The 20,665-nt window shown below is 50.1% G+C and overlaps 2 long non-coding RNA genes across 2 annotated transcripts in view; one reads left to right on the forward strand and one right to left on the reverse strand.

Moving 5' to 3' along the window:
* The first annotated feature begins 3,765 nt into the window (after window positions 1-3,765).
* Window positions 3,766-20,665, forward strand: part of LOC121141855 — a 44,003-nt gene continuing 27,103 nt past the window's right edge. The window contains exon 1 of the long non-coding RNA XR_005878777.1: window positions 3,766-3,987. This is a non-coding gene — a long non-coding RNA (uncharacterized LOC121141855). The remainder of the gene's footprint in view (window positions 3,988-20,665) is intronic.
* Window positions 10,075-12,579, reverse strand: LOC121141857. The gene is made up of 2 exons (XR_005878781.1): window positions 12,527-12,579; window positions 10,075-10,544 (listed from the first exon to the last, which is right to left on the reverse strand). It is a non-coding gene; the product is annotated as an uncharacterized LOC121141857 (long non-coding RNA).

Raw genomic sequence — 20,665 nt, forward strand, 5'->3', positions numbered from 1 at the left:
CACTCACTGGTGTAGGGTATGCTTTGAGAAGTCACCCAAGAATGGTCTGAATGGATGCAAGAGAATCATGGGAGGCCTTGTGCCCTGGGTGTTTGGACCACTTCAATGTTTGAAAGCTATGCCCCTGTCTTTGGGAGAGCTTGTTGAGCTCCAGCTTCTCAGGCCCCCTTACTGGGGAGCTGGGTCCTTATGGGGCTGAACCCTGACTCAGTGCCTTCACCTAGCATCTCTGTTAATTTTTTTTTGGTTTTACGAGACGGGGTTTCTCTGTATTGTTTTGGAGTCTGTCTGTCCAGCCCAGCCTCAAACTCGCAGAGATCTGCCTGCCTCTGCCACCCGAGTGCTGGGATTAAAGGCGTGCGCCACCACTGCCCGGCTCATCTCTGTTAATTCTAAGGCAGGCGAGCAGACACACTGGCTATATGGTAGGTAGAAGATGGGAGTCTTTCACATGGAGGAAGCTTCTGGGTTTTCCAGCTCATTGGGTATCATCACCCATGGAAACACCCACCCCATGGTCATTATGAAAGTTTGTTTTATTTTAGTTGTGTTCAGTAAAACTGTATAAAAACTAGTGGTCCATTTCACCCCAATCTGTTATTATTTTTAAAGTTTTAATTAGCCATACAGAGTAATTATAGGCTTCCTTATGGCATTTTCACATACACTTAGTTTTGATTGAATTCTTCCCCCTCCCCCCCCACTGAAGATTGGATAATAAAAAATTAGCAGGTATACACAATGGAGTTTTATTCAGCTATAAAGAAAAAAAATAAAACTATGAGATTTGCAGGAAAATGGATGGAACTGGACATTGTTATATTAAGTTTGGTAACCTAGGCTTGGAAAGATATACACCAGACATTGGCTTTCACATGCAGACCCTAGCTTCGAATTGTTATATTTGTGTATTTGTGTGGGAGTGAGTATTTATGTGGGTAGAGACCAGGTGTGTTAGCTAGGGCCCCTTTTGCTATGAAGAGACACCACTGACCATGGCAGCACTTATAAAGGAAAACATTTAATGGAGACTAGCTTACAGTTCAGAGGTTTAGCCCATTATCGTCATGGAGGGAAGCAAGGGACCTAAATTAAGAAAATGCCTCCGTAAGATCAGGCTATAGGCAAGCCTGCCTAGCATTTTCTTAATTAGTGATTGTTGTGGGAGGGCCAAGTTCTTTGTGGGTGGTGCCATCCCTGGGCTGGTGTTGGTCCTGGGTTCTATAAGAAAGCAGACTGAGCAAGCCATGAGGAGCAAGCCAGTAAGCAGCACCCCTCCATGGCTTCTGCACCAGCTCCTGCCTCCAGGTCTCTGACCTGTTTGAGTTCCTATCTTGGCTACCCTCAGTGGACTATGACTCTGGATAGGTAGGCCGATGCTTTTGGTCGTGGAGTTCCATCACAGCAATAGCAACCCTAGAAAAGACACTGAATTTTAGCTGCAGTCAACTTCTTGCCAGAGACTCAGCCTGTCTGTGGCATTTTCAGCCCTTACCTCCCCATCTCCCAAGAGAGCGGAGTCCGTAGCAGAGGTCTGATGACATGTGGATTTCTTGGTTCTTCCTCATCAGACATGAACAGAAACAGTCTTATGCAAGTTGTGACTCAGTCCTACCACCCCCACAGACTCCACACACTCAGGAGATTGACTGAAGGGAACAGAGGGAGCTTGCAAAACAGCGTGCCTGTAGACAGACTTAACATCCTAAGGAAAACGTACCAGTCCCCAGCCCTCAGCCCTGCAACATTGTGACAGCCATTCCCAGGGAACTAGGGGGGAGATTTAAGAGGCCAGAAGGAGGGGGAAGAGGACAGAGGGGTTTTTACTTTAAGGTCCCCTTGGATACACTCACGCCCGTAGGACACAGGGGGCCATTCTGAGTCAGCCAGAAAGTAGAGGCTGTGCCATCTGCCCCTCACACAACCAAAGACGGAGGCACCTGCTTAACTTCCACTGTCACTCGTGGAATCACTTTCAGTCTCTGCATCTGTAGAACATTCTCCTAACCACTCCCGGGGAGAGCGTCGAAAACTTGCTCCAGGAGGATTACCATTTCAAGCCTCCGGCCTAGCTGTCCTCCATATTGGGAAGACAAGCCAACCTTGCCTCCCCAGGCATTATTTTAGCAGGGACCCAGGTGAGGCAGGACTTTACTGATGATCGGGGATGCAGCATTGGCCCATTGCCATCGCAGCCATTCCTCAGGGGGCCTTGCCATGGAATCCTCATCCATGGCGCTACCGCAAAGGCGGCCACAGCCAATCAGCTCACATGCGCACTTATCCTGAAGGTCCTCCCATGGCCCCTCCCACCTGCATTCGGACTGGGCGGCTCTGCCCAAGGCCTCATCGTCATGAGTTTCTGCATTTGACTAAGGACGGCCCTCCGAGCTAGTCCGCCCTGCAGCTAGGGTTCGCGTGCTGTCTGTAAGCTACGATGTGGGAAGAAGACATTATTTATAACCAGCCACCTCTGCTTGAAGGAAGGAAGGAAGGCGCGGAGTCGATGAGTTATAGTAACGCGGGAATGCGGGTCCGCCCCCCTCCAGGTGTCTGCCCTCACTTGCCTGAGTGTGGGTGGATAGTTGCCCCCTGCGTGGCTGAGAGTGAGCGGAGGGGACAGAGGAGGCTTCCCTTCCTCTGGGTGTCGGACCTCTAGGATGTGTTCACATGTGTCAAACGCAGTACGCTGGTTTACAAAGGAAATCTATTACACTGGTATCGTTATGTAGTCCTGTGCATTAAAAGTGTTAAAATGCATGGCGGCTGGAGAGGCAGCTTAGCGGTGAGAGCCTTAGCGGCTCTTGCAGTGGACCTGGGTTCAACTTCCAGACTGACGTGGTGGCTCACCACGCCTGTAATGCCAGTCCCAGGGCTCCGTGGCACCTAGGCACGCATGCAATACACATACATACATCCAGGCTGAGCACTTGTACAAACAAAAACAAAATCCCCCAGAAACTAAAAAATACAAGTGTGAAGTGTATGTGTGTGTTTGTAGCTCAGGCTAGCCTGGGATTTATGATTCCCCTGCCTCAGCCTCCAGAGTACTGGGAATTCCAGTGCATGTCCAGCTTGGGCTGATCATTCATTTCTCATAGCCGGCTTAATTTCAGTGAGCAGTGGGAAGAAATGTTCCGAGCCTTGGGGAACAAATGTCTGTTATCTGCCTATCCATCTGTCTGCCTGTCCGTCCGTCCGTCCGTCCATCCATCCATCCATCACCTATCACCTCTGAAGTGTGCTCTAGAGACCCCTGTGTTGACGCTCACTCCCCAGCCCGTGGTGTCACGGGGAGGTGCTGGAACCTTTAGCATATGGAGAAGTCAAGTGACTTGGTGACTTGGGGCCTTGTCCTCGAGTGGAGCCCCTGCTGGGAGAATTTTCTCCTTAGGGTGCCTGTGACTAGGCAATGCCACTCCCCCTTTTAAGGTCCCAGTGACAAAGCAAGATACAAGAGTCCCTGCTGGGGAAACACCCAGTTGACTGGGCTTCCCTTACAGAGCAGGGGTGAGGGGTTGCTTGCAGGAATGTGGGTGACCTTCAAGCAGCCATCCCAGAAAGTCTGCAACCAGCACAGAGGCCAATTCCTTACCCAGAGCCACACAGGTACATCCCTGTCCTCTATCTTCCGTAGCCTGCATATTTCTAACCCCTCCTCAGGCTGCCCCTCCCCCCCACACCGTGTGGTATTAGGGCAAAATTGCATACAGCTGTTTGGAAGGAGTTGCTAGATACTCAGGTGAGATACTCAATGGGGAGTGAGGGTCAAACGACCCTCCCCACCCTCTTCCCTAAGGGGAATACCAGCAGTGAACAGGCACAGCTGTGAAGATCATTGGCGAGCAGACGCCGCCGGCCTGAGGGAGATGGCGGCTGCTTGGCTTGGAGGGTAGTGCATCAAGGCCTCCTCTGCCACACAGTCACCTCATACGATGTCGCTGCAGGTTCCAAAGCATCAGCGCCCACCAAGGGAACCCTCTGAGAGTGAGTCAAAAGAAACCCGTCCTCTTTGTGTGTTGGGTGTCTAAAGGACTTTCCACCAGTAATGGAAAGCTAGCACAATTTTTTTCTCCTTCCTTCCTTCCTTCCTTCCTCCCTCCCTCCATCCCTCCCTTTCTTCAATCCTTTCTTCTTTCCTACAAAAGATTTATCTAAGCAATATTTTTAATGTATTGTATGTACATGACATTTAGTTCTAGTCCACATAAGTGTTCTGGTGAACACAAATGCGCCTCTGTGTGTGCGTGCGTGCGTGCATTTGCAATACTTGCATGAAACAAATGAAATGTCTTGGTGAAGGATGCGACCCAAGCTCCATGAAGCTGTGTTTATATAAACCTAACACACATAGCTTAAGGATAGCTTTGTATAGTATTTCCTATAATTTTATGCACGAATCAAAATTTCACGGTATGGGATTTTTCCACTTATGGTGTCATGTCAGTGCCCTAACTGTTTGGGATTTCAGGACAGTTCATATTTCAGGGTAACCGAGCCTGGGTAACTCTGCGTGGATGCGCTTGAGGCTGTTACTAAAACTGTGGTGAAATCCGTTGGTCTTTTTTGTTTGATTATCCAAAGCCAAGCGTCTTGCCAATGCTGTTGAGCTATTACTGTAAAAAGTTCTCTGGGAGTGCTGCAAAGCATCAGAAATATTGAATTCACCCAATTAGCCTTTCTATCTGTTATTTTAGCTGCTATTACTTGACTTTATCTTTGGTGGACAACCTGGTCCCTGGGACATTGATTGCCAACAACTGGGATTCTGGGTGTCTCCCAAGTAGCCCTTGATGATCAAGGAAAAATCAAAATCCCAAGGAGACGTGCAGATCTGACTGGGCTGATAAATCAGGGCTCTCTTCCCTCAGGGGTCAGGAGCCTCCTTTTGGTGCAGGCTGGGCTAGGGAGACACCCAGTCAGACCTCTGACTCACTTGACTGCCCCGGAGCCAGAATGTTAACTGCCACCAAAGGAGCCGTAACTCATGGAATGCTCCATTGATATTGTTGGGTCATTGATCTTTCCTTGGGACCTGACAAAATTACAGCTTCTCTGGACAACTGTGATGGTGTATTAAGTTCCTGGGACAGTGGAAACAAAGTGGTGTGAGCTGGGCAGTTTACACTTGGAAATCCATTAACTTGGTCCTGGAGAAGGTATGTCTGAGACCAGCATGGGTCTCCCCAGCCAGGAGGAAGGGTCTACTCAAGGTCTCCCCTTGTGAACAGATGGTTTCTTCTCTGTACACATAGCTCTTGTTATGAGTGATGAGAACACACCCCAGTAACCTCATCATATCCCCAGGACCTCTGTCAGGATGCTGTCTTCAGACACAGTTACATGCTGACATATCCAGGACTGCATTAGGATTTCCACCTTTTTCTTTTCTTTTCTTTGAAAGGGGTGCAGTTCAACTTGTCATATCTAGGCAGGTGATTCTGCCTGTCTTCAGAAAGTCCAGAGTAGGTAGGTGTCCTTTCCTCTCCTTCTGCCTCTTGCCATGGCTCCCATGGGGGACTGCTTGGGCTAATTAGCATGCGAGCTAATGTGACATACAGATGTGACGCACCTGCACTTTGTGGTTTGTCCTGGCTTCTTATGTCCCTGCGTTGGCCACAAGGAGAGCATGTCCAAGTGGCTACTGACAGGCAGTCTTGGTTCCAAAATATGTGTCTGTAACCTCAGTATCTGGGGACAGAGACACATAGATCCTTGGGGCTTAGTGGCCAGCCAGCCAAGTGGAAGTGACAACTCATTCAGGTTTAATGAGAGATTTTGTTTCAGAAAGGTGGGGATGGAGTGATGAATACACCCAGTGTTTATCCCTGGCCTACACACGCACACACCAGCATACACACACATACGAACACCCCCACGCACACACATACCAGCACACACACGCACACATGCATACACACCAGCACACACACATACACACACCCACATGCACAGGCACATACCAGCACATACGCACATGCACACACCAGCATACACACACACACCAGCATACACACACATTCACACACACATACACACACACCAGCATACACCCACATGCACACACACACCAGCATACACCCACATGCACATACACCCACATGCACACACACCAGCATACACACACATGCACACACACAGACTCACAGAAAGAGGGACACAGAAAGAAGTAGACAGAGACAGACAGAGGGGGTCATGGAGGAGAGAGGGGGGAGGAGAGAGAGGGGGGGAGGAGAGAGAGGGAAAGAGGAATTCACGAGAAAGGATAAAAATCACAGATGGGAAAACAAATGAGCTGGTGGCAGAGAGACTGGCCCCTCACAAACTCAGTGTGGGGTCACCACCATGGGAAAGTGACCAGGTTCGAATCTGCCGGCTCAAGGGGCCTTCGGGAATGTCTCCAACCGCCTGCCAGTTGCTCTGTGCACCAATCATTCCTCCCCGGACCGCAGACCGAGGTGCCAGAGGCAGCAGAATCTTTCCCGGGTGTTCCCCAGGCCAAGTTGGAAGAAGATGTAGACCACAGTGTGGGCGGAACACACAGAACAAAAACCCATCTTTCGAACCAGCCAACACCAATTCAATCAGAGGGAAAGGTAAGCCTGAAATGCCAGCCTGCGCCAGGGAGAGGGGCCAGGGTTGAAGACGCCTTGGAGTGAGCCCTGAGGGCAGGGCAGAGTGGCAGAGCGAGGGGTCTGTCAGTGACAGGGGATGACGGCGTCTTCTAAAGCAGCCTGAGGGTCAGATACGACTGTCCTCAGTTGTAGTGCCCTGTGGAAAGGAGCTGGTCTCCTGCTCAGCCACGGCTGAGAATTCCAACGTGCCAGCATCGGAGTTTTGAATCAGAGTTGTGAGAGCCTTCTGTGTGAAAGCCTCTGAGACAGACAGGGTCTCTCACTGTGACCTAGGGCTCACCAAGTAGCCAGACTGGCTGCTTGGAAGTCCCCTGGCCTCTGCCTCTTCTGCCTCCCCAGCCCTGCGATTGCAAGCATAGGCACACACCTGCCTATCGTCCCCCAGCCTCCGGAGATGGCTGGTCTCCTTAGAAAGTGCGGACTCAAGCTTTCTACTGGAGCCGTGAAGTTTCCACTCCTCCTGTAGGTGTGAGAAGTGATTAGATGTTAGATGACGAGGCTGGGTCTTGGCCAACACTCACGGAAGTCCTCCCAGGCTGTCTTTTGTCACCCGGCATGCATCTCTCTAAGGTTGCCAAGCAGCACAGAAGATGCCCGGCTAAAGCAGAATTTCAGAACCAGAACGGCTAAATGTTTGGTACACGTGTGTCCCATTAATATTTGGATTACATTAAAAGTATCTGTTGTGCGTATGAGACCCGGGCTGGACTAGGTGGCCTTGGTGTTTGTTACCGACTGGACACCGAACACGTTCTTCAGACACCAGAACTCTAAAGGGGTCACTGCCAACACCGTGACAGGATTTGGGAGGCCAAGCTGGGCTGGCATGTGGTGGTGATGTAAGGGGGGATGATATATGATCAGGGGACATCGTATACATGTGTGAAATTGTAAAAGAAACAAACCAGCCCCACAAATAAACAACAGGTACATGAATAAAAGTAAGCTATAGGGGAAGAGAGAAGAGGGGTGGGGGAGGATGGGGGGTAAGAGAGAAGAGGGGGGGGGAGGAGGAGAGGAAAGAGGGAAGATAAGAGGAGGGTATTGACAGAAGACCTCCTTAGATTCAGGAGCAGACTGTATCGGCTGGGAATATGGGCACTCCGCTGCTAAGGACAGCTAGTCCTGGCTGGAGTTGGGACACAGGAAGGGCAGCCAATTTCTTGGCAAGTCCTCTTGAGGTCTCCATTTACCCATCAATAAGCCGGATCTCCCAGCCCCAGAGGGTGGTTTGCAGTGACCAGTGAAGACATTTGAGAGCCGCTGGGGAGCAGAGAAAGGAGTTACCATGGGGTTCGATGCGGTATGGAGATGTTGGGGTGAAAAATCTCCAAGCAGGAAATCCAAGAATTCCCCAATTAAGATTATGCTAAAAGATCAACCCATCCTCGGGCAAAAGAGGAAAAAACAAAACAGAGCAAACCCAAGAAGGAATCTTAGAGACAGAGAAAAAGAATCCAGCCAGACATTCCCATACTCACCCCTTTTGTGGGATTTCGGTTTAGAGGAAAGTCTCATAAGTAGGTCCTGAGTGGCATGATCATTCAAAGTCTCTCCTTTGGGGACATTCTCTGCTGTAGGCGGTGGTGGGACTCCGGGTATCAGAGGAAGTACCTGCCTGAGGAACCAGTGCCGAGAACCGGACACAGTCACCATGCTGCGGGATAGTGTCTGTGTTCTTGAGTGTGTGGAAACTTCCAGACACCTTTCACCAAAGCCAAAGGGGGACATGCAGGAGCCATCTCAAGCACAGAAGGTTCTAGAATAAGCGTCTATTGGCGATCATTTGCCTGTCTCTGTTCCTTTGGGTGTCTGGGAGCCATGTGTATGTGGCTACTTGACCTTTGCATGGCTGCAGTAGAAGTTCCATCAGGTAGAGCCCCATGGTAATAACGGGAAGGGGGGGCCCCACTCACTTCATGCTATGGGCAAGCCTGAAGGGTGAGCGTGCACTGGGGAGTGTTACCCAGCATGCTCTAGGCTCAAGAACATGACTTCAAATGGGCTTGCAGTCTGTCCACACGTGTGTGTGTGTGTGTGTGTGTGTGTGTGTGTGTGTATGTATGTATGAACACACTCAGAGGCCAGATCAAAATCAGATATCTTCCTTTCTCACCATCGTATCTTTTTTTTTTTTGGTAGTCAAGCTTTTATTTCTCTCTCTCCTTTTTTTTTTTTTTTTGTTTTTTTGAGACAGGGCTTCTCTGTATAGTTTTGGAGGCTGTCCTGGAACTTGTTCTGTAGACCAGGCTGGCCTCGAACTCACAGAGATCCGCCTGCCTCTGCCTCCCGAGTGCTGGGATTAAAGGCGTGTGCCACGAACGCCTGGCTTTCTTTCTCTTTTTTAAACATACTAATCTCAGTTCCCCCTCTCTCCCCTCTTCCCGCTCCCCCCCCATCTTACTCCTCAGAGAGGGTGGCCTCCCATGGGGAGTCAACGAAGTCTGTCCCATCACCGTGTTGAGGCAGGACCAAGCCCCTCCTGCCCACCCTCCCAGAGAGACTGAGCAAGGTATCTCTCTACAGGAAATGATCTTTAAAAAAGCCAGTCATGCACTAGGGATAAATCCTGGTCCCACTGCTAGTGGCTCTACAGACTACCCAAGTCACCCACTGTCACCTGTATTCAGTGGGTCTAGTTTGGTCCTATGCAGGTTCCCCAGCTGCCAGTCCAGCACCAGTGAGCTGCAGCTAGCTTGGGTCGGCTGTTACTGTGGGTATTATCACCTCTCTCTCTCCTCACTGACTTTGAGATCAGCCTCTCACTGATTGGCTGTGCTGGCTGACCAAGGAGCTGTGAGCATCCTCCCGTCTCTGCCCTGACTGTCTCCGGAACTGGGGTTACAATGTGTGTTAGCTAGTCCTGGCTTTTATGTGGGTGCTGGGAATCCGAACTCGGGCCCTTACTTAGCATGGCGAGCGCCGACTGACCTCATTTACTCTTTAAAGGTCCGTGAGTTGTCCAAGACAGATATATGCAAACGGCAGAAAGTCAGGGGAATCCCAGTGGGAGGAAGGAGTGAATTCACCTGGAGTCACACGGACACTTTGGATGTTTGGCGGGGGCATTCTGGTTACTGATACTTTCCCCATTTCTCCTTCTATTTATTGCTTTTATCATGAGCACTTTCCAAGCCACTGAAAAGCATTTAAAAAGCGTTTTCTTATGGAAACATGAAAACATGTGCAAGTTAAATATCATGGATTTAGCGCAGTGACCACCCAGCCAACTGGGTCATCACCCGGCCTGTCTGCTGATATCCTCCCAAGCCTTGCTCCCTTCCAGAAACCTCCAAGGAGTTTACAGGAATCAAATTTTATCTCCAGATGCTTTGGCATGCCTGAGCTGAAAGATAAGAGTGACAAAAACTTGAAATGAATGACAAACGGTTTTCTCACGTAAAAATAATACTTCGAGTATCGGAGTGTTCTGCCAGCATTTATGTTTTCCAGATTATCATACGAATTTTATTTTTCAAAAGCTTGTTTGTGTTGGAATCGAAACAAATTCAATTCATTCATCTAGACTGACTCCCATCCCATTTTATTTTATTTTTTTAAATTGAGGAAACCAATGTAGTTACTTTGTGGTTTTCCGTGCGTGGGCGTGGAAGATGTGGGCATATGCCACGGTTGCTGATGTGCCTGCCATTGTCCCTAGCATGTTTGGATGTCATTTGGCTTTCCTGTCAGAGCCAGAGGTTTGAGCCAGATTCAAGTTCAGGTGTTGGGGACATCAAGATGATGTCACTGGTGCTGCCTTGCACAGGAACTGTCCGTTTTCTTGTGATCATGTGGGCTTGATTCCCCAGTCCATCCCGGCGCTTCAGAGTGTCACACCGAGTCATTCTTCTTTGTATACTGATTGGAATCAGTTTCTTACCCAATCCTCTGGTCGCCCTGTGAAGACTGGAGCACAGGCAAGGATGGTAAACCAGGGGCTGGAGAGGTAGCTGCAGATGGGGAGAATGTGAAAATGCTCTAGAAAAGTCAAGGTCGTCCTGGCGAGCCATGAATAGTCTGCATCTCAGGTTTGATTGACCGAGCGTTAACAAATAGTCGTCATAACGGTTTCCCGTCTGCATGGAGTTGTGGGAGAAATGGGACACTGACATTCTGGCCTCAGTTCTGATGCCAGTGGGCCCCACAACCTTCAGCAGGTCCCTCGGGCTCTCTGAACCTGTTTCTTCATCCGTTTATTGGGACAGCAGCCCCCGGCCCCCTCCATGTTAGGAATAGGACAGGACAGAGTCACTGATAAAAATGTTCCATAGACTGCAAAACCTGGTGTGCAAGGCTGAGTACTCCTTTGGGGGGGGCGGGGTCATGTGACACATACCAATAACACCCCTCCCTCCCTGTCTTTCCTTCTCTCTTCTTCAACCCCCCCCTTTTCTTTCTGTAGTGCCTGGCATAGGACCCAACCTCCACCACTTAACCTCACCCTGCGGTTTGGGCCACAGTACACTTTATTAATCTAGTTTTAGAACGTCCCTTGAGCACGTCGGGTCAGATAAAGGAGTTAAAAACTGTGCACTGGCGGTCCCTTCTCCACTCATTAAAAGTGTCTGGGCGGGGGGTTGGAGACGACACAGCTCACCTGTTAAGAAGACCGGCTGCCCTTCATGGGACCCAGATTTGAGTCCTAACACCCACACGGCAGCCCACAGCCGTCTGTAACTCCAGTCCTAGAAGATCCTGTGCCCTCTCCCACCCTTTGGAGGCAGTATATGCAGGATGAACACCCATGCATATGAAATGAAGGAATGAATTAATTAAAATTTGCATAATGGTCTTGGGCCACGGAGTTTCAATGGAGCAGCCTAGGTGAAAGGAATAGGAGGCCGCTCACCCCCTCGTGATGGGAGCTCTGGGTCCTCACGGACCACCAGGAGGAGGCTGTTCTGTCAGGTCTGGAAGAATGTGCCCAGGCTCCCTGAACGACAGGACCCCAAACAAGGTTTCCGGGACCCATCAGGAGCACCGGCTTGCTGGGCCTTTTCTTGTGGAGCACCCCAGCTTGCTTCTGCACAAACAGTACTTGATGGTATTTTTTTCCACCATCTACAGTGACCGCTCACACAACTCTAGAAGCTCTGGAACTATAGCCAAGTGCTAAAAATAGCAGCAATCGTAAAGAACCTGGGTGTTTCCCAGCGTCTAAGAAGAGCCTGTAGGGCTCGCAGGGAGGCATGGGTGTGCCCTTCTCTCCAGGTAGCTCTGTGTTCTCTTTCTTCCCCTCCTCGCTTCTCCCCTTCCCTCCCCCTCCCTCTCTCTTCTCCTTGCCTTTCTTCTCCCTCCTCCCCTCCCCTCCCCTCTCCTCTCCTCTCCAACTCCTTTCTCTACACACTAGTCCCATCTTGTTCTTGGTTTCACTTTCTGCAATGTCAGCGACCCAAACACAGCGGTAGTGTATGTAAAATGTGAAATGGAAAAAAATCCCAGAAATGAGCAAAAGGTATGTTGTAAGGCATGCGCTGCTCTGAGCAGGGTGACGGAGTCTTGCCACCCCGTTTAGTCTGCCAGGGTTCTGAGTCATCCTCAGTCTGCCGCACGGTGTCCACGTGGTGTGTGCTACCTTCCCGGAAGTCACCTAGCAGCTGTCTTGATGGATATACACAGTGTGTTTAGGATAAGCCTTATTCCAGGTAGTTCAGGCTCAGGAGAAAGAGTAGCAGCCCTGACAATGCTGTATGCCAAGCTGAAGCTGCAGGCACTCCACTCCCGCCAGCCGCCTGGGTTCTGTTGCTGCTTTAGCCCCAAATAATGCACGAGACACTATACTAACTGGGAAGCTGTTGGCCGTTTGCTTGGTTTCTTATCGGCTAGCTCTGACTTAATGATTAACCCATAACTGCTATTCTGAGTATTTCCACGTGGTCTTCTCTTACCGGAGAAAGGGTCCGGACCTCTTACTCCTCTGGTGTCCTACATTGTGCCTGACTGTGCCTCTCCTTCCCAGAATCCTCCTCGACTCCTAGTCCCACCTATCTTGCTTCCCTATTGGCCAACAGTGCTTTACTAACATATACACAGAAGGACTTCCCCCATCAAAGTGGAAAGCAGACTCTTGATTTAGAAAAGGAACGAGCAATGTTGGGAGTTGATGGGGCCCACAGTACAAGCAGGTACTGAAGGGAGAAGCATTTATACAACTCAGGGCAGCACAGTACTCATTTTATTATTCATCATTAGCTTCTTTTTAAGATTTACTTTATGTGCATGACTGCTTGCCTACATGTACATGTGTAGACCATGTGTGTGCAGTGTCCGCAGAGACCGGAAGAGGGTCGGGAAGCCCCTGGAGCTGGAGTTACAGACTGTGAGCCACCATGTGGTTCCTGGGTACCGAACCCGGGTCCTCTGAAAGAGCAGTAGGCATTCTTAACTCCCAGAACCGTCTCCCAGGCCAGAACGTTTTTGCTTTGTTTGGACTGGCTTATGCAAATGTTTTTCTCACATGTGTGTATGTATGTGTGCAATGTGTGTGCTAGTGCCCGTGGAGGGCAGAAGAGGAAGTCAGATCCCCTGGAACTGGAATTATAGACGGTTGTGAGCTGCCACATGGGGGCTGGGAATCAAACCTGGGTCCTCTGGAAGAGCAGCCAGTGCTCTTATCCCCTGAGATATCTCTCCAGCCCGGGTCCTGTTAACTTCTCCTGCCTAGTTTCCAATTTAAATCTTGTCATTGTTATGTGTACTGGAAATAAACACAATGCATACACTCTGCAGTAGGAACCGAGGTTTCAGGTGTCTGCTGGGGGATCCTGGGTGTTTCTTCTGCCCATAGGGGGGCGCTCCTCTATGCAGTCAACTGAATTAACCAGTACAGGTTAAACCCTGGAACAAATAACCCAGTGTTTCAGGGGCTTAGCACAGAAGAATCTCCTTCTTATGTACAAGCCAGTTGTGGGGGAAGCTCCAGGGACGGGGAAGATGTCTGCTCCATTTAGGGTCCTAGTGTCCTCTGGCTTGAGATGTGTGTGAGCCATCTTACCGTTGCTGTGACAAAACACCAGGGACAACTGACCAAACAGGCGAAAGGCTTGATGGGCTCTGTTCCAGAGGTCTCAGCCCTCGGTTGCTTGGGCCTTCGAGAGAGCATTGTATCCCTGCAGCCGTGCAGGAAGATGCGGGGCTGAGATATGGGGGGGGGGGGGGATGCCTGTAAGTCTAGTCTGGAGGGTGGAGATTTTTCAGGTCAGACACACAAGCAAGCACTTATGCCTGCTGGCACACACGCGGGCGGTTTTCTCACGTGCCAGCCCATGCTGCCATGTTTTGGTTGGTGCTGCATGTAGAGGAGGCCCCAACAACAACAGGCGGGCTCTGGAGAGCCAGAGACGGGCTCTGCCCTGAACGTCCAGAAGCCCACCTTGCTGATAACTCTCTCTTAGCTCAGTGCTACTCACGTTCCTGCCTTTGAGATCAGTGGTTTTCCCACATTACCTGGTATCAGTGTGCTTAGGACCCAGGGAGTTTGTTCTTCCTGGGTATAACTGCTCGGAGTAGCTCTTTTCTCTTTCTCCTCTCTCCCTACCTTGTTTCCTCCCATTTCTTTATGTCAGCCCAGACTGGCCTTGAACTTGTGATCTTCTGCGAGGATCGTAGGTGGTGACTCTCCCTGCCCCATCTCTACTTCCTTTCTTATACCATCGCTCCTGCTTATACCCTCCCTCTCCATCCTGTCTGTTGTCTTCTGGAACCTGGAACTCAATGGAGAGAAGCTGAGTTGCAGGAAGGACTTCAAAAGTGAGTGTAATAAATTTCCAAAAAGGAGCTGTGGGAAAGGAGAAGACATTGAGACGGGGGGGGGGGGGGGAAGAAAAAAAAAGGTTAGGAAAAATTAAATATGAGATTGGACGGCAGGCTCTGTCAGAGCTGGGAAGTCAAGGGGTGAGTGACGAATGCCCTCCAGTCCAGTGTCTAACCTGCTGCCTGAGGAGGGGGGCCGGGCCGGAAGCCAGGCAGAGGAAGGGAAGGTCCAGGTCCTCCGTAAGCACTGGCCTCAGAAGGGACGCGTGGTCCGTAAACTCACTGACGTGGGACGCCTCCCCTCCGTTGCAGGAGAGCAAACTGGTGAGCGGCTACACACTTTCTTCCTCAGACTCCCTGCAGGCCTTTGCCTGTTTAGAGCAATGGCGAGGTTAACTGTCCACTTGGCGGGAAGATCTGTCTTACTTGTGGGCAGGACCTCTCTGCATCGGGGGACCCTGGAGCGTGTGAACGGAGAAAGAGCGTGTGCCGGGCATGAATATGTTCTAGGCAGTGCGAGCAGCTGCCTCGACATCCTCACCGTGATGGACTGTGCCTTGAACTGTGAGCTGAAATAGATCCTTTGCACCCCGAGTTGCATTTTTTTCCCCCAGGGTACTTCACTGAAGCATCAGGAATAGAAATGAAGACATTTAGGTTGTGGAGTCTGTAACGTGTAGTTTTTCCTGCCATCTGCCTGGACCCTGCCACAGCTGCAGTCCCCAAATAACACACAGGATGCTCTATTAATTATGAAGCTGTTGGCCGTTTGCTTGGTTTCTTACTGGCTGTCTCTGACTTAAGTATTTAACCCATAATTGCTAATCTAAGTATTTCTCTTACCAGAGAAAAGGGTCTGGACCTCTTACTCCTCTGCATAGTGTCTCTCTGCCTCTCTTTCCCAATCCTCCTCGACTCCTAGTCCCATCTATCTTGCTTCCCTGTTGGCCAACAGTGCTTTATTCAACAACCAGTAAGAGAGACAGATTTACAGAATGACGTCTCCCATCAGGAGTCGGAGGGCGGAGGACACCTCCCACAGTGTGGCATCCTCTGCTTTTTATCCCCTGCACCCGTGTACCTGTGGCTCCAAATCGACAGACGGCCCCTATGGTAGGAAGGGGGCCCACTGAAGGTTTTATGAGGGTATCTATTTGTGAACATGCTGCTTTCTGAACGCCACACATCGTGGGACTTGCAGGTGCTTGACTGGCTTTGGGGACCAGTCAGTCACTACTCTCATTGAGACTGTTGAAAATTGAAGAGTCTCTGTGTACTGGTCATCACGCCCCTGTTCTGACCAGTTATCTCCATGCAAAGATACTTCCAGCATGCCGCCCACCCCCAATATACACGTGTTCTCTGTCACCATTCCCAACTTGTCCATCAGGAGCCTCTGTTTTCAGTGGCCTCTCAATCACCTGTTAGTGGTGGGTTTGCTGTGGTTTGCATTTCTGTAGTATGCAATCATAACTTTTATTTTTTTATTTTATTTTTTTGGTTTTACGAGTCAGGGTTTCTCTGTATTGTTTCGGAGGCTGTCGGTCCAGCCTGGCCTCGAACTCACAGAGATCCGCCTGCCTCTGCCTCCCGAGTGCTGGGATTAAAGGCGTGCGCCACCACCGCCCCTGCTGCAATCATAACTTCTTAAAAAAAGTCAATCGCGTATGTGTCCTGGGAGACGGTAAAGGCCCACATAGGTGCAAGAGGAAGAAGGGATTTCTGAATTTATAGATCATACCACAATATTTATGTCTTCATAGCTTCTTTCCCCCCTGTTTCTCCTGCTAAGTTCTCAGGCACATGCATGGTGTGTGTGTGGTGTGTGTGTGTGTGTATGTGTGTGTGTGTGTGTGTGTGTGTCTTGCAGACAGGAGCCTTTGAAGCAATTCTTCTCCAGGAAGTTTCTATGATGCCAGCTCCCTATGATAACCCTGGAAAACACACTGAGCAGCTTTCTCATGTGCCAGCCCATGCTGCCATGTTTCGGGAACATGTTAATTGTCTTGGCTGATTTCTCTCCGTAGGTTTCCAGTAATTTTTGGTTGTTTGGGTTTTTGTTGTTGTTGTTTTACTTTTTTTTTAAAATATCTCTGTTAGGCCACTGCAGGGGTCAGTGGCCCCTTTCTATACAAAGCCTGTAGTAGCATCCTGCCTGTGAACCTGTAACAGTGGCCACATCCTTTGGGCATGGATTCAGGTGCAGACATGACCCGTTTAAGGTAAAGGATCTGGGGACAGACGCCCCCTTGGGTAGTGTAGAGCATCGGAGAGGCAGGGTCTGCATCCTTTGAGCAGGAATGCCGTAACAGTTACTTACTATTACCCCTTAAGTTCATCTCCAGCAAAAACACCTATTTATCATTATCTTGGGGTCTGGTGAACTCATTGAAACCCTGCCTTCTTGGAGCTTGCTTGGGTATCTCCAGTTTGCCAGGCTGCCTTGCAGATCCCCGAATGGCTGACCCACTAATGTATGCCATTCACTCTCCGAACTTTATATAAACTTTACTCTGGTATTTGTAGAGCTCTATTTAATGGACATTTAATATGACGTTAAGTGTGAAATTATGTGTTTATGCACTGCAGTAACATCTGTACATGTGTAACAGGTTAGGTTTCTCTGTCAGGGTTGTATCTGATGATAAGGGTAAAACTGAGATGTAGTGGTATCTTGTTCCGCCAATGGACTTGGGGTGGTGGCCACACCTTAGGGCGTGGCTTCAGGAAGGGGGGGCGCTGGCTCGTGCTTTCTTGGGTTGTGGTCGGAACGTCCTCAAGGCCAGAGGCTGTGTCTGTGCCACTACAGCGAGATCCTGTTCTGATGATAAATTTCATTAATGAAGAGAATGCTCAATGGTATATTTTCCATGGTGAGATAGAATAAGCAGTCTTGCATGGAGAAACTAGATTATTCTTAGTCGGGTCTTCTGCCTCTGACCAAGGGGCACCAAGAGACACCAAGATTTCTTTCAATCCATACTTTGGGGGGTTGTACTGGCATCCCTCCTCAGGGTTTTCTGGACCAGCATTGGGCAGAGGGGGTTAGCCATGACTCCTGGGAATGAATCAAGGCACTCCACGGCACTGTAGGCACTTGCCTAATCCCGCCTCTGCAGACTACGCTACTTATGGCCTGTCATCCTCACCTCAGCGGGCTCGGGGAGAACATTCCGTGGTAAGTTTAGGCATTATTCACGCTTGCTAATGAATAAGTCATCTCATGGAGATGACAGAGCCGGTCTGGGGAAGTGATTTCATGGGCTCAGAACAAAGTGATGAACCACGCCATGTCTGAGTCTTTGCGTAGTTCACCTGGCTGTGGCTCTTGGGCTAGATGCCAGCCAGGGCTGTCCTGACACCCAGCAGTTCTGCAGACTCAACACCAGCTTATAGGAACATGGCCTAACAATCATTCGTTCAGATCCCACAGGTAGAATCTGCTGGGAAATTCAGCCCACAGCCCGTGGGCAGGAGGAGAGTTTCTGGGTGGCCATTGGTGGGCAGAGTGGCTGGGTTGGCTTGGGAGTAAGGAGTTCTAAGCCACCACCCTGGCAGAATTCAGAGTTCTTGGAGGAGAGAGGACAGGAGGAGTGTCGGGTGTAACGGTTTGCTGCTTTTGCCTGCTTGTTCCTGGCCAGTAAGTGCATGCACCCTGATGTGGCTGCCGCTGCAACCGTTACCGCCATCCTTCACCAACACCAGGATGTAGTTTCTCTGGCAACCGGATTCCCCAGGTCTCAGTCAGTCAGTCATCAGCATGTTCTGTGCCATTAGTGTTCTCATTCACTTCTCCATCCCGGAAGCTTCTCTGCTCCAGGGGAGGTGGGCAGAGACTCAGCAGACTTGCCGTTTGCCCCAGTGATGCTTGGTGTTCCGCGCCTCTCTTTGCTTACTGCTTTTCCTACTCATGCCCGTGTCCAGGGGGCTACAAAGGACCAAGGAGCTGCTCAGGCCACTTTTCCAGAGCAACACAGCACGGGCATTAGAAGTGTTTACATGGCCAGGCGGTGGTGGTGCATGCCTTTAATTCCAGCACTCGGGAGGCAGAGGCAGTGGATCTCTGTGAGTTCGAGACCAGCCTGGTCTACCAGAGCTAGTTCTAGGACAGCCTCCAAAACAATACAGAGAAACCAACCAACCAACCAAACAAATAAACAAAAAAACAAACTATTCATGAACTATTAACTAGGCTACAAATTTTTTTTTGTTTTTTGTTTTTGTTTTTCGAGACAGGGTTTCTCTGTTTTCAGGCTATCCTGGAACTCACAGAGATTCACCTGCCTTTGCCTCCCGAGTGCTGGGATTAAAGGCGTGCACCACCAATGCCCGGCTAGGCTACAAATTCTTGAGGACTTTTGGACTCTGCCGCCTACTGTAGACATTGCGTTATTCTTAAGTGACACCTATGGGTGGGTGGTTAAGCACTTGGCTCCACTCCTGGGATTTCAGATTCTCAAATCAGGTCTGTTCCTGGAATATGTACCTCCTGCATCCCAGCTCTGACCCATGGGTGGGGGGTGACTCATCTAGACAGGGGAGCATGAAGTTCAGTCATGGGATGTGGGGCACTTGGAGGGACAGCTGATCTATAACAGGAAGTTATAGATCAATATCATTGGGGACCGATCAGTAGTAAGTACACCTTAGATCCTTTCCCCATGGATGCACATATGCATGTACATACACACACACGCACACGCGCACGCGCGCACACACACACACTGACTTATATTTGCACTGCCCAGAGCTTGTTACACATTCTGCTATGAACTACTCAGATCTTGAAAATATTGCCTTTCAGGAAAGGACAGCGCTGGCTTCTCCTGGACAGTCAGATGTGGGTGAATACAGTGTCCTCTGTGTCCGTAAGGGTTACTTTTGATTGTCAACTCAGCTGGACAGAGACACTCGCAGATGGTTGGTACAGCACCCTGCCTGGTGTGTGAGGCATTTCCAGGAGAGGGTGATGTTACCCTTGGGATAGTCCCACCCTGAACACGGGCAGTGCCATTCCTAGGCTAGGGATCGGAACGGCATTAATGTGGGAAAGGAAAAATCAAGCCCTCACAGGTGTTCTCGCCCTCTGCTTCCTGGCTCCGTCAAGGGAGAGCTTCACTTTGCCATGCCCTTCCTTCCTCCATGATGGACTGGAGGTGTGAACTCCAATGCGTCTTTCTGTCCTTAGCTTGTTTATGTCAGAAATTCGCCATGGTGACAAGGACCGAGTACAGACGTCTCCTATATCATGCCGTGTGCTTTCTTATAGGAGTGGACTCCACCCTTTCCTAGTGACTTAAACCCCAGAATAACCTCCAGAAAGCTCTGGAACTTACCCTGTGGTTACTGAGACCTATGGATGAGATGTTCAAGAATTGGCATCATTAGTGAACCCACAGGAGTGGCCGGGGCTATCCAGTTTAGGCAAGGCCAGGAGACTACCTGAGCGGCGTTAGGGACCCTGGCAGGTGTCTGACCCCCTGTTCTCACAGTATTCTTCTGCACAGCCACAAAATGGAAGTGACCCGAGTTCCCCTTTCAGTGGACAAATAAACTCAGTCCCCTGTGCAATGGAATATTACTCAGCCTTAAAAAGGGAAGGAATCTGACACACACTACAACCTGGGCGAATCTTGACTCACTGTGAGATTCCTGGGTAGTCTTGTTCGTAGCAACAGTCAGGGCAGTGGTTTCTGGGAGCAGAGCGGAGTGGAGGCTTCGTGTGAAAGTGAACAGAGTTTCAACTTAGAAAGATGCAAGAGTTCTGGAGGCAGGTGGCTGGCGGTGAGGGTCACACCTGTGAGTGGTCTTACTGTCTTCGCAGCAGGGCCTGTGGGGCGGGGCTCAGTGGTGGAGCCCGAGCTTAGTTTGTGTGGCTCTGCGTCGACCCCAGCATCCCCCCTCCCACCTAAGAAGCAGTCCATCTTGCTTACATTATACCTCATCTCCCTCAGAACACTGAAGAGTTACCAGATCCCCTGTGGACCTCTGTGCCTACGAATCAAAGGCAGGAACCAAACAAAAGCAAGACTTACTCCTGGCAGGGAGAGGCCTAACCCTTCCCTGATATTGCTTTCCAGGCAGAACATAATCATCTCAGTGCTTCTTTCTCTGTCAGGGCTCCTTGGCCCAGTGGGGGGCGGGGAATTTGCTTAGGGTCTGCTTTCCTGCAGGGGGCTTCAGGGACTCAGGCAGACCCAGCCTGGTGCTTGTGTACAGTGCAGGAGGCAGGAAGCAGTTCTGATGACCATCTACTAGTTCCATGCCCAACACAG

Source organism: Mesocricetus auratus, unplaced genomic scaffold, assembly GCF_017639785.1.
Source record: "Mesocricetus auratus isolate SY011 unplaced genomic scaffold, BCM_Maur_2.0 Super-Scaffold_100008, whole genome shotgun sequence".
Lineage (NCBI taxonomy): Eukaryota > Metazoa > Chordata > Mammalia > Rodentia > Cricetidae > Mesocricetus > Mesocricetus auratus.